Source organism: Palaemon carinicauda, chromosome 8 (genome assembly GCF_036898095.1).
Source record: "Palaemon carinicauda isolate YSFRI2023 chromosome 8, ASM3689809v2, whole genome shotgun sequence".
Taxonomy (NCBI): Eukaryota; Metazoa; Arthropoda; class Malacostraca; order Decapoda; family Palaemonidae; genus Palaemon; species Palaemon carinicauda.
In genome coordinates, this window is record NC_090732.1 from 120661390 (window position 1) to 120674250 (window position 12861).

Genomic DNA, 12861 nt, shown 5'->3' on the forward strand with positions numbered 1-12861 from the left:
CACACACAAATACTATACATATACACATAATAAATATATATATATATATATATATATATATATATATATATATATATATATAATTATATATATATTCATATATATATATATATATATATATATATATATATATATATATATATATATATATATATATTTATATATATATATATATATATACAATTTATAATACGTGTGTATGAGAACTACAGTATTGAATAAAAAAATATGAAAAGAAAAGAATGGAAAGGACAAAACTAGGGACGAATGGTGCATATAACAAAAAATACAAACAAATGAAATTGTAAGATATTACGCAAGTAGAGTAAGCTTCAGAGTTGCCACACCGATCGTTGTAAGAGGAGTCTAACAGAGGCTGATAGTAAGGGTGTAAAATGATATCTTTCACAATTTAGTTCAGAAGATGAGAGAGAGAGAGAGAGAGAGAGAGAGAGAGAGAGAGAGAGAGAGAGAGAGAGAGAGAGAGAGAGAGAGAGAGGGTGTGGGTAGCCAAGCTGTGTGGTGGTAGCTTCTGGGTTCTGGCTGGCTTCGGCTAACAGGTAGCCTTGCCCGCAGTCGGTGGCTGGTCGGCGTAGCGCGAGTAGCGGTTGAACCTTGCCTTACCTCGGATACGCGACTTGTGTGAAAGTTCGAAACTGTGCTCGCTCACAATTCTTGTTGCCGTGAAGGTAGTAAATGTATAAAATTGGTTCAATTAAGTGTTAAGTGAGTGATATCTTATAGTACAGAAAATACAATAGGAATACTGAAGAAACAACATGATAGTTTCATTCATTTTAACGGAGAGCGTCGCGTGGTTATTATGAATCTGGGTAGTGCATCGGTGAAAATGCAAACAGAAAATGAAATTGCAAAGCGAACGAAATTAATTTCAATTCAAGCCATTTGCTACTTTCATCATCTCTTAATGCAGTTTCCATCATTCCATCATGTATCATTAAATCTTAATAATTTTTCAGCATTAATATCTACTTTTTACATTTTCAATAATCATCATCATCAATGTTAGAATTTTGTTGCAATATCTTATACTCATAATTAGCTATCTTTAAAAGTACAATTATACTAATGTTTTTTTCTTTTTTAAACTAATTACTCTTATAGGTTACTGTATCGCTTATATCAAACTACTACTGTCGTTTTTACTACTACTGTTTTGAAACAATAACTAATCAAATGATCTAATTCACTGCTGTTACGAAACCGCAGATCATTCAGGAAATGATGCCGAAACAAAGAAACAAACGCCAAGAAGGATGACGGAGGCCTAGAGAGTGCTCCAAAACAATGAAGATCTCTCCTCTCCTTTCATTATCCCGTCCACTTTATCTCATAATTCTATAATGAACCCAGACACAGTCATTACAATCGACCAGTTTTGTAACTCGTGTATCATTAATCACATTTCGCTTCGATATTAATGATGAGTCATCCGTATAGGATCAAGGTTATGACATTATTCATTATGCCATCTGTGATAATCATTAGTAATAACTATGCATCGCATGGACTTGATAAGGTATTCCGAAAAATAGGATTAAATGTACAATACAGTATTTCAATCTTATTATTATTATCATTTGCTAAGCTACAAATCCTAGTTGGAAAAGCAGGATGCTATAACCACAAGGGCCCAAACAGGGAAAATAGCCCAGTGAGGAAAGGAAATAAGGAAACAAACTAAAAGAGAAGTTCAAGAACAATAACAACACCAACATAAATATTTCATATATAAAGTATAAAAACTCCAAAATAACAATATAAATTAGAATAGTGTGCTCGAGTGTACCCTCCAGCAAGAGAACTCTTATCCAAGACAGCGGAAGACCATGGTACAGAGGCTAAGGCACTACCCACGACTAGAGAACAAAGGTTTGATTTTGGAGTGTCCTCCTAAAAGAGCTGCTTACCCTAGCTAAAGAGTCTCTTCTACCCTTATCAAGAGGAAAGTAGCCACTGAACAACTAGGGTGCAGTACTTAACCCCTTGAACAAAGAAGAATTGTTTGGCAATATTCGTTTTGCAGATGAATGAGGACATATGAGAATGTGGAAAGAATAGACCAGGCTATTCGGTGTATGTGTGGGGAAAAGAAAAAATAAACCGTAACCAGAAAGGGTTCTAATGTAACACTGCCTGGCCAGTAAAAGGAGCCAATAACTCTAGCGGTAGTATCTCAACGGGTGGCTGGGGTCCTGGCCAACCTTCTAACTAGCAACAATGTTATTCTCTTTGTTAACATTATCATCAGATATGTATTGCCTCGATACTACATTATTACGGTATAGTTACAGTTATAAAGAAACACGTATACACGCCTAGAGAGAGAGAGAGAGAGAGAGAGAGAGAGAGAGAGAGACCTGTCACCTGTATTGATCATTGATGAAAAGGAATACGGGAAATACAATAAAAGAAAGATGGAGGGAAAATCTAAAATATATTAATGCAGAGGGAGAATTATTTATTTTCCTGCGGTGACCCGAGTGGTCAAATTACTATGATATGGGGTGTAATGGAGGCCTTTCTACTTGAAAGAAGCTTATTTTCATCATAGGTCATATCTGTTTCTTTTGCTTTATATTTTACGGATTGTTTCTTCCTCAGGAGGTAGTAAAATTATATATACAAACCACTATTGGTCTTAAATCTTATTCGTTTTTAATACATATATATATATATATATATATATATATATATATATATATATATATATATATATATATATATATATATATATATATATATATATATATATATATAAACTAAAAAAAATTAGATTTTTAGACAAATGTGTAATTATATATATATATATATATATATATATATATATATATATATATATATATATATATATATATATATATATATATATATATATATAGACGCAGCATCATCATCCGTCAATAGTCCACTGCAGAACAAAGACCTCAGACGTATCCTTCCACTTACGTCTGTTCATGGTCTTTCTATGCCAATCAACAGCAGCAAACTTTCTTAGATCATCAATCGATCTTCTTTTCTACTTTGCCCTGTTTCTTTTGCAATTTCTAGGGACTCTGTTATCTATTATTCTCATATGTCCTGCCCATGTCCATTTCTTTTTCTCACAAGTTAAAATATCCTCTACTTTAGTTTGCTCTCGTACCTATGTTGTTCTTTTTCTGTTTCCTAGTGTTATTCCCATCATTATTCTTTCCATAGCGCTCGGAGTTGTAACTAGCTTATGTCAGAGGACTTTAGTAAGGTTCCAGCTTTTTGATGCATAAGTTGAAACACGTAAGACCACCTAATAGAATACTTTTCTTTTTAGAGAAAGTGGCATTTTAATTTTCATAACCTCAGAAGGTTTTCCTCAAGCTTTGCCTCCCATGCTTGTCCTTTTATTGCGTTGCATGCTCTTGGAAACACTTACTGTCTGTCATAAGTACAAATATTCATTAAAATTTCTAAAGGTTCGTCCATAACGCTTATCTATTGTCTGTGCAATTTCATTGAACATTATCTTAGTTTTACTCATATTCACTTCTTGTCCTACATTTCTGAGTTCTCTATTCAAGTCTTCCATCATCTTTTGTAATTCCTCCCATGATTCACTAAAGTCAACTATGTCATCTGCAAATCCTAAGTTGTTAAGCTATTCTCCATTAATATTAATACCTATATTTTGCCAATCTGAATTCTTAAAACCTTCTTCTAGGGATTCTGTAAATAATCTAGGAGAGATTGGATTCCTGTATAACTCCTTTCTCGATCGGAATTTTCTATCTTTATGTAGTTTTATGATGGCTGTACTTACTGCATAGATATCTTCATATGTTTTAACATAAAATTCTTATATTCCTTGTCTTTGAAGAGCTTTCATAACTGCTCAGGTTATGACCGAATCAAAAGTGTTTTCATCATCTATAAATCATATACATAGTGGTTAGTCATACGCTGTTGATTTTTCCATTAGCTGGTTAATTACATTGATATGGGTCAGTTGTTGAATACCCACTTCTAAAGCTTGCCTGCTCTAGCCATCTTTCTATACGGCCTAATATGATCTTTGTAAATATTTTAAATATTATGGAGAGTAAACTTATTAAGCAGTAATTTCTTGTGTCTCCCTTTTTGTGAATTAATATAAGATAGATTTTCCATGCTGTAGGAATAGAAAGCATTCTTGTAGACATTTTGTGAAAAGTTCAGTCAGTTTTACCACTATGAAGTTTCCTCCATCTATTGCTAAATCAATTGTCAGGCCATCTTCTCTTGCTGGTTTGCCTCTTTTCATGCCCTGTTATGCTTTCTTTACTTCTCCTACTGTTATATTTAGTACCGGTTCAGATGTTTCATTATTTCTATTGGCAAAGTTATATCTTATATCACTGTTGTACTGCATTGTATAGAAATCACTGCAATTTTTATCAATCCATCTCTATTGTTATTTCCATTTCTATCCATTTAAACAACCATCTGTTGACGACCTGTTCCAAGTCTTCTTTTCATCAATTTGATGCTTCTTGCTTTCTTTTGTCTCAAGTTTGGTCTGATTGTGTTACGAATGTCTTGGGTTTTTAGTTTGTGTATTGTTTTGAATAGTTCTGTTAATTCTATTTGATATCTTGTATTTTACCTTCATTTTCAATCTTTTCTTTAATAGGTTTTTGGTCTTTTCTGGTAGTTTTCACTGATATTGTTCAGCAATTTTTCCACCTATCTCTTCTGCTGATTCCAATACAAATTTCATTAAATTACTGTTCATTTCTTCTCTACTTGCTTATGTTTCACCGTGTAGCTGGAAGTACCTATTTTGTGTTGCTAAACTAAACTCATAAGATTTTTCTCTCATTACCGGAGTGTTTATTTTCATTCTTAAAATCGTGCTTTCTCTTTCCTTCCTTAGATCTACACAAATTGTGTTTAACACTGTATCATCTTTAACTAAATTAAGTTTATCTCTGGGAACAAAATCTATCTCATTGTTCGTTTCTCCATTAGGACTTCTCAATCTCCATTTTCTATGTTCCTTTTTATACAAAAAGTGTCCATGATTTTAAGATTGTTTCCATCAGCAAATTCTACAAGGATGTCTCCTCTGTTATTCCTTGTGCCTACCCCAAAATTATCTACTGATGATTCTCCTCTTTCTTTAGACCTACTTTAGCATTGAAATCACCCAAATCAAATGTAAATTGAGTCCTATGTTTTTCTTCCTCTGTATGGGATGTTGTTGGTACATGTTTGACTGATCTTCAGTTTATACTTCTTATTTAGTTTGATAATTATCCTGGAATTCTATCAATAGTGCTATAAAATTCTTGAAATATCGCATGATGATAGGCTCCAGATAAAAATAGAAGAAGGAAAGAGATGATGAGAATGGAATATGCAACGGAAGATGAAATATCATTGGAAGGAGAAAGGATCTTTTTCTAGTCCAGAGACTTTTAGCACCCACTGCAGTAGGATGTAAAGGTCCACCACCTTGGGCAGTTGCTCAACTGCTGCTATGGACTGGAGGTTGAGACATGGTTGTATTATTCAAGTCCGGATATTAGTCAATTTTCATTACCAAGCTGGCCACTGCAGATTAGTGATGGTGAAAGGTTTTTGTTTGATCGCTCACAGCAAACCAACCTAATATATATATATATATATATATATATATATATATATATATATATATAAATATATATATATATATATATATATATATATATATACATATACATATACATATACATATACATATACATATACATATACATATACATATACATATACATATACATATACATATATATTTATTTATTTATATATATATATATATATATATATATATATATATATATATATATATATATATATATATACATATATATACACATATATACTAATAGCAAAAGAATCTTACTGAACGGGGCCATTGTAGGAATTAATGACTGCAATCGACAGTTAACTCTTACAGTAGTCATTTCTGGGTTTAATATTCCCATCCTTGAATATTTGACATTCACAACCTAATGGACAATATATGAGGAATTCGAATATCTTAAGCTATATATATATATATATATATATATATATATATATATATATATATATATATATATATATATACATATACATATACATATATCATTATCGTCATGATCATCCCCTTCTACTACGCCTATTGACGCAAAAAGCCTAGGTTAGATTTCACCAGTCGTCTCTATCTTGAGCTTTTAATTCAATACTTCTCCATTCATCATCTATTTCGCTCTTCATAGTCCTCAGCCATGGAGGCCTGGGTCTCCCAACTCTTCTGCCTTGTGCGTGTGTGTGTGTGTACATCTACAAAGTATACATTTCCACACATGAAGGTAAAGTCGGTTTTTTTGTGCATAGTGATTTGAACTTAACCGCCAGTTGCCAGTCGTATACAAAATGTGCGGCCTCAGAAACAGCCAGACTTCTCTCTGTTTCCGATAACTGCAACGTGTAGCCTTGCTATGACCTTTTCGCAACAGCTTTGACGGTCTCTAAGCTGCTTGGTGATCTCTTACAGAATTTACGAGGACGGAGTATTGACCGCATCTCATATGCCCTTATACTCTTGCCTGTGACTCGAATACATCTTACTTCCTCAATATAATATCGTTGCCTTTAGGTAATTCGGCAATACTATAGATGATTGTGTGCTTTTTTATGCGTACTGAAAATTCACTCACAACATGTGGGCAAGTCTCACTTTTAGGAAGCTCGTCACAACCAAAGTATATCTATGTTTTCTGACTTCTTTGAAGTTCACTAGTAGCCCATGCTCATGCTGTAACTTCTTTAAAGTTCACTCCAAAACTGTCCTGAACTCATTATTTAAATTCTAGGAAGTTTACACCACATTTGACCATTTTCTCATTCTACTCGGAAGTTCACTCACAACTTATTCAGATTCTTTTACTAATGGGGAGTTAATTTGCTACTCAGAATTTCACTCACAGCCTGTGCGACTTCTCTTACTATTTCGTAGTTCACTAGTAACCTGTGCAGATTCTCTTACTATTTCGAAGTTCACTCGAACTTGTGCAGATTCTCTTATTAGTTGGAAATTCACACAAAACCTGTGCTGATTCTCTTACTATTTCGAAGTTCACTCGCAACCTGTGCAGATTCTCTTACTAGTTGGAAGTTCACTCCAAACCTGTGCAGATTCTCTTACTAGTTAGAAATTCACTCGAAACCTGTGCAGATTCTCTTACTAGTTGGAAGTTCACACAAAACCTGTGCAGATTTTCTTACAATTTCAAAGTTCACTCGCACCTGAGTAGATTCTCTTACTAGGTGAAATTTCACTCGCAACCTGTGCGAATTCTCTTAATAGTTGGAAGTTCACTCACAATCATTGCAGATTCTCTTACTAGTTGGAAGTTCACACAAGACCTGTGCAGATTCTCTTACTATTTCGAACTTCACTCGCAACCTCAGTAGATTCTCTTACTAGTTGGAAGTTCACTCGCAACCTGTGCGAATTTTCTTACTAGTTGGAAGTTCACTCGAAACCTGTGCAGATTCTCTTACGAGTTGGAAGTTCACTCAAAACCTGAGCAGATTCTCTTACGAGTTGGAAGTTCACTCGAAACCTGAGCAGATTCTCTTACTAGTTAAGAGTTCACTCGAAACCTGTGCAGATTCTCTTACTAGTTAAGAGTTCACTCGCAACCTGTGCAGATTCTCTTACGAGTTGGAAGTTCACTCGAAACCTGAGCAGATTCTCTTACGAGTTGGAAGTTCACTCGAAACCTGAGCAGATTCTCTTACTAGTTGGAAGTTCACTCGAAACCTGTGCAGATTCTCTTACTAGTTAAGAGTTCACTCGCAACCTGTGCAGATTCTCTTACGAGTTGGAAGTTCACTCGAAACCTGAGCAGATTCTCTTACGAGTTGGAAGTTCACTCGAAACCTGAGCAGATTCTCTTACTAGTTAAGAGTTCACTCGAAACCTGTGCAGATTCTCTTACTAGTTAAGAGTTCACTCGCAACCTGTGCAGATTCTCTTACGAGTTGGAAGTTCACTCGCAACCTGTGCAGATTCTCTTACGAGTTGGAAGTTCACTCGAAACCTGAGCAGATTCTCTTACGAGTTGGAAGTTCACTCGAAACCTGAGCAGATTCTCTTACTAGTTAAGAGTTCACTCGAAACCTGTGCAGATTCTCTTACTAGTTAAGAGTTCACTCGCAACCTGTGCAGATTCTCTTACGAGTTGGAAGTTCACTCGAAACCTGAGCAGATTCTCTTACGAGTTGGAAGTTCTCTCAAAACCTGAGCAGATTCTCTTACTAGTTAAGAGTTCACTCGAAACCTGTGCAGATTCTCTTACTAGTTAAGAGTTCACTCGAAACCTGTGCAGATTCTCTTACTAGTTGGAAGTTCACACAAAACCTGTGCAGATTCTCTTACTAGTTAAGAGTTCACTCGAAACCTGTGCAGATTCTCTTACTAGTTGGAAGTTCACTCGCAACCTGTGCAGATTCTCTTACGAGTTGGAAGTTCTCTCGAAACCTGAGCAGATTCTCTTACTAGTTGGAAGTTCACTCGCAACCTGAGCAGATTCTCTTACGAGTTGGAAGTTCACTCGAAACCTGAGCAGATTCTCTTACTAGTTGGAAGTGCACTCGAAACCTGTGTAGATTCTCTTACTAGTTAAGAGTTCACTCGAAACCTGTGCAGATTCTCTTACTAGTTGGTAGTTCACTAGCAACCTGTGCGAATTCTCTTACTCGTTGGAAGTTCACTTGCAACCTGTGCAGATTCTCTTACTAGTTGAAAGTTCACTCGAAACCTGAGCAGATTCTCTTACTAGTTGGAAGTTCACTCACAACCTGAGCAGATTCTCTTACTAGTTGGAAGTTCACACAAAACCTGTGCAGATTCTCTTACTAGTTGGAAGTTCTCTCGAAACCTGAGCAGATTCTCTTACTAGTTGGAAGTTCACTCGCAACCTGTGCGAATTCTCTTAATAGTTGGAAGTTCACTAACAACCAATGCAGATTCTCTTACTAGTTGGAAGTTCACTCGCAACCTGAGCAGATTTTCTTACTAGTTGGAAGTTCACTTGAAACCTGAGCAGATTCTCTTACTAGTTGGAAGTTCACTCGCAACCTGCGCGAATTCTCTTACTAGTTGGAAGTTCATTCACAACCTAACCAGATTCTCTTACTAGTTGGAAGTTCACTCACAACCTGAGCAGATTCTCTTACTAGTTGGAAGTTCACTCGAAACCTGTGCAGATTCTCTTACTTTTTGGAAGTTCACTCGAAACCTGAGCAGATTTTCTTATTAGTTGGAAGTTCACTCGCAACCTGTGCAAATTCTCTTACTAGTTGGAAGTTCACTCGAAACCTGAGCAGATTCTCTTACTAGTTGGAAGTTCACTCACAACCTGTGCGAATTCTCTTACTAGTTGGAAGTTCACTCACAACCTGTGCAGATTCTCTTACTAGATGGAAGTTCACTCACAACCTGTGCAGATTCTCTGACTAGATGGAAGTTCACTCGCAACCTGTGCAGATTCTCCTACTAGTTGGAGGTTCATTCGAAACCTGTGCAGATTCTCTTACTGGTTGGAAGTTCACTCGCAACATGTGCAATTTCTCTTACTAGTTGGAAGTTCACTCGAAACCTGTGCAGATTCTCTTACTGGTTGGAAGTTCACTCGCAACCTGTGCAATTTCTCTTACTAGTTGGAAGTTCACACGAAACCTGTGCAGATTCTCTTACTAGTTGGAAGTTCACTTGCAACCTGAGCAGATTCTCTTACTAGTTGGAAGTTCACTCGCAACCTGAGCAGATTCTCTTACTAGTTGGAAGTTCACTCGCAACCTGGGCAGATTCTCTTACTAGTTGGAAGTTCACTCGCAACCTGAGCAGATTCTCTTACTAGTTGGAAGTTCACTCGCAACCTGAGCAGATTCTCTTACTAGTTGGAAGTTCACTCGCAACCTGAGCAGATTCTCTTACTAGTTGGAAGTTCACTCGAAACCTGAGCAGATTCTCTTACTAGTTGGAAGTTCACTCGCAACCTGAGCAGATTCTCTTACTAGTTGGAAGTTCACTCGCAACCTGAGCAGATTCTCTTACTAGTTGGAAGTTCACTCGAAACCTGAGCAGATTCTCTTACTAGTTGGAAGTTCACTCGAAACCTGACCAGATTCTCTTACTAGTTGGAAGTTCACTCCAAACCTGAGTAGATTCTCTTACTAGTTGGAATTTTACTCCCAACCAGTGCAGATTCTTTTACTAGTTGGGAGGTCACTCGTAACTTGAGCAGATTTTCTTATTAGTTGGAAGTTCACTCGCAATCTGTGCGAATTCTCTTACTAGTTGGAAGTTCACTTGCAACCTGAGCAGATTCTCTTACTAGTTGGAAGTTCACTCACAACCTGTGCGAATTCTCTTACTAGTTGGGAGTTCACTCGCAACCTGTGCAGAATCTCTTACTAGATGGAAGTTCACTCGGAACCCGTGCAGATTCTCTTACTAGTTGGAGGTTCACTCGCAACTTGAGCAGATTCTCTTACTAGTTGGAAGTTCACTCGCAACCTGTGCAAATTCTCTTACTAGTTGGAAGTTCACTCGCAACCTGTGCAGATTCTCTTACTAGTTGAGGTTCACTCGCTACCTGGGGTCATTCTATTATTTTCCGCTACTTCACTCGAAACCTGAGTAGATTCTCTTGAAAGTTAGAAGTTCACTCGCAACCTGTACAGATTCTCTTATTATTGGAAGTTCACTCGCTACCTGTAACCATTTTATTATTTTCCACAAATTCACTTGCCACCTTAGACCATTTTATTATTTTCCACAAATTCACTCGCAAACAGTGGGCATTCTCTTGCTTGTTAGAAGTTCACTCGCAACCTGTAATCATTATCTTGTCTGTTGGAAGTTCACTCTAAACCAGTCCACATTCTCTTGCTTCTTGGAAGTTCACTTCTAGCCTGTGAACATTCTCTTATGTCTCGGAAGTTTACTTGCAAAATGTGCGCATTTTCTTTTTTTGTGGCAGTTCACTCACAACCTGGGTGCATACTCTTACTTCTTAGAAGTTTACTTGCAGCCTGTAGGCATTGCTTTACTTCTTGGAGTCACTTTAAATCAAAGCCCATTCTCTTACTTCTTAGAAGATCACTAGCGATCTGAATGTATTCCCTTGCTTTACGGAGGAAGTAAATTTGCAGCCTGTGGTCATTTTCTACTTCTTAGAAGGTCATTAGCAACGTGCACACATTCTCTTACCACTTGGAGGTAGACTTTCTTGGAAGGTCACTTGCAACCTGTGAGCATCCTTTTACTATTTACAAGGTCACTCGCAACCTGTGAGCATTCTCTTACTTCTTGGCAGTTCACTAGCAAATTGAGCATCCTCTTACTTCTTGGCAATTCACTAACAAACTGAGTATCCTCTTACTTCTTGGAAGTTCTCTTGTAACCTGTGAGCATTTTCTTAATTATTCGAAGGTCACTTGTAACCTGCATGTATTCTCTTACTTTTAAGTAGTTTACTTGCAGTCTGTATGCATTTTCTTACTTCTTGGAAAGTCACTTACAACGTAAACATATTCTCTTACTTCTTAGAAGTTCTCCCTCAGCTAGTGAGTATTCTCTTACCTTTTAGAAGTTCACTCGGAATCTGTATGCATTCTATTACTTTTTGAAAGCTCACTCACAACCTATGTGCATTCTTTTACTTCTGAGACGTTCACTTGCAACCTGAGCGCATTTACATACTTCTTGGAAGTTCACTTACAAACTGTATGCTCCTTATTACCTCTTGGATGGTGATTTGCAGCCTCTGGGTATTCTCTCACTTCTTAAAAGTTTACATGAAACCTGTGAGCATTCTCTTATTGCTTGAAAGGTCACTCGCAGCATGAGCGCATTCTCTTAATTCATGGAAGGTCTTCTGCGATCTGTGAACATTCTTTTACTACTTATAAGTTCGTTCGCAACCTGGGGGCATGATCGTATTTCTTGGAAGAGTACTCACAACCTGTGTGGATTCCTTTACCTTTTACAAGTTTACACGCAATGTATGCGTATTATCTAACTTATATGAAGTTCAGGTATACCCTGGGCATACTCATTCGTAGTCTGTGTATTTTCTCACCCCGAGAAGTTTACCTCTTTGACGTACAGTCTTAACTTGAATACACCCCCTTGCCGTTTGAATGTTCAACTGTATCCTGTATGCATTCTCATACCTCAATGATGCTCAGTCACAGCTCATGTGTATTCTCATACTTTCTGGATGTCCGAGTCGTTTTCGTGAAATATTTTCACATTCGCTGAGGTAGTCGTCATACATGAGTCTTACTTATTATTTAATGTTTTTAATTACTATTTCCTTGTCAAGCTGCTTTATCATCATTACTAGAGTAGATTTTTTTTCATTTCATCTTCTTGTATAATTCAATTGAGTTACATATTAGGTAAAACGATTTGGTCGCAACAAAGTGACTAATCCTCTTTCAACATTAACTGTAATAAGTTATTCAACAAACATCAAATGGCTACAAGCATATATCTGTAAAATTTAACAGCGTGTTCTTAGCTATTTATTTATTCATTCTTCTTTTGCAATCAACCATTTTCATAATGCATGGTTACACATTTCATGATCAACTTTTGGCTTTAGTGTTATCTTTGTCCATTTACGATTGTTTAGACATTTCTTTAACAAAAAGAGAAGTTACATTTGGTTCCTTTGACATTTTTTTCATTGGTGTCAAAGTTTATTTTTGCTAATGTTCAGTGTTGGAATTCATGCATGCTTTATTTTTCCTCAATTCTATAACCTTTCTCCTTTAAGAAGC

The 12861-nt window shown here is 36.4% G+C and overlaps 1 protein-coding gene across 2 annotated transcripts in view; it reads left to right on the forward strand.

The window, feature by feature from the left end:
- The first annotated feature begins 562 nt into the window (after positions 1-562).
- LOC137645863 (uncharacterized) overlaps positions 563-12861 on the forward strand; it is a 139083-nt gene continuing 126784 nt past the window's right edge. For both annotated transcript variants that reach the window (XR_011045358.1, XM_068378857.1), the window contains exon 1: positions 563-689. The gene's annotated coding sequence lies outside the window, so the exon portion shown is untranslated. The remainder of the gene's footprint in view (positions 690-12861) is intronic.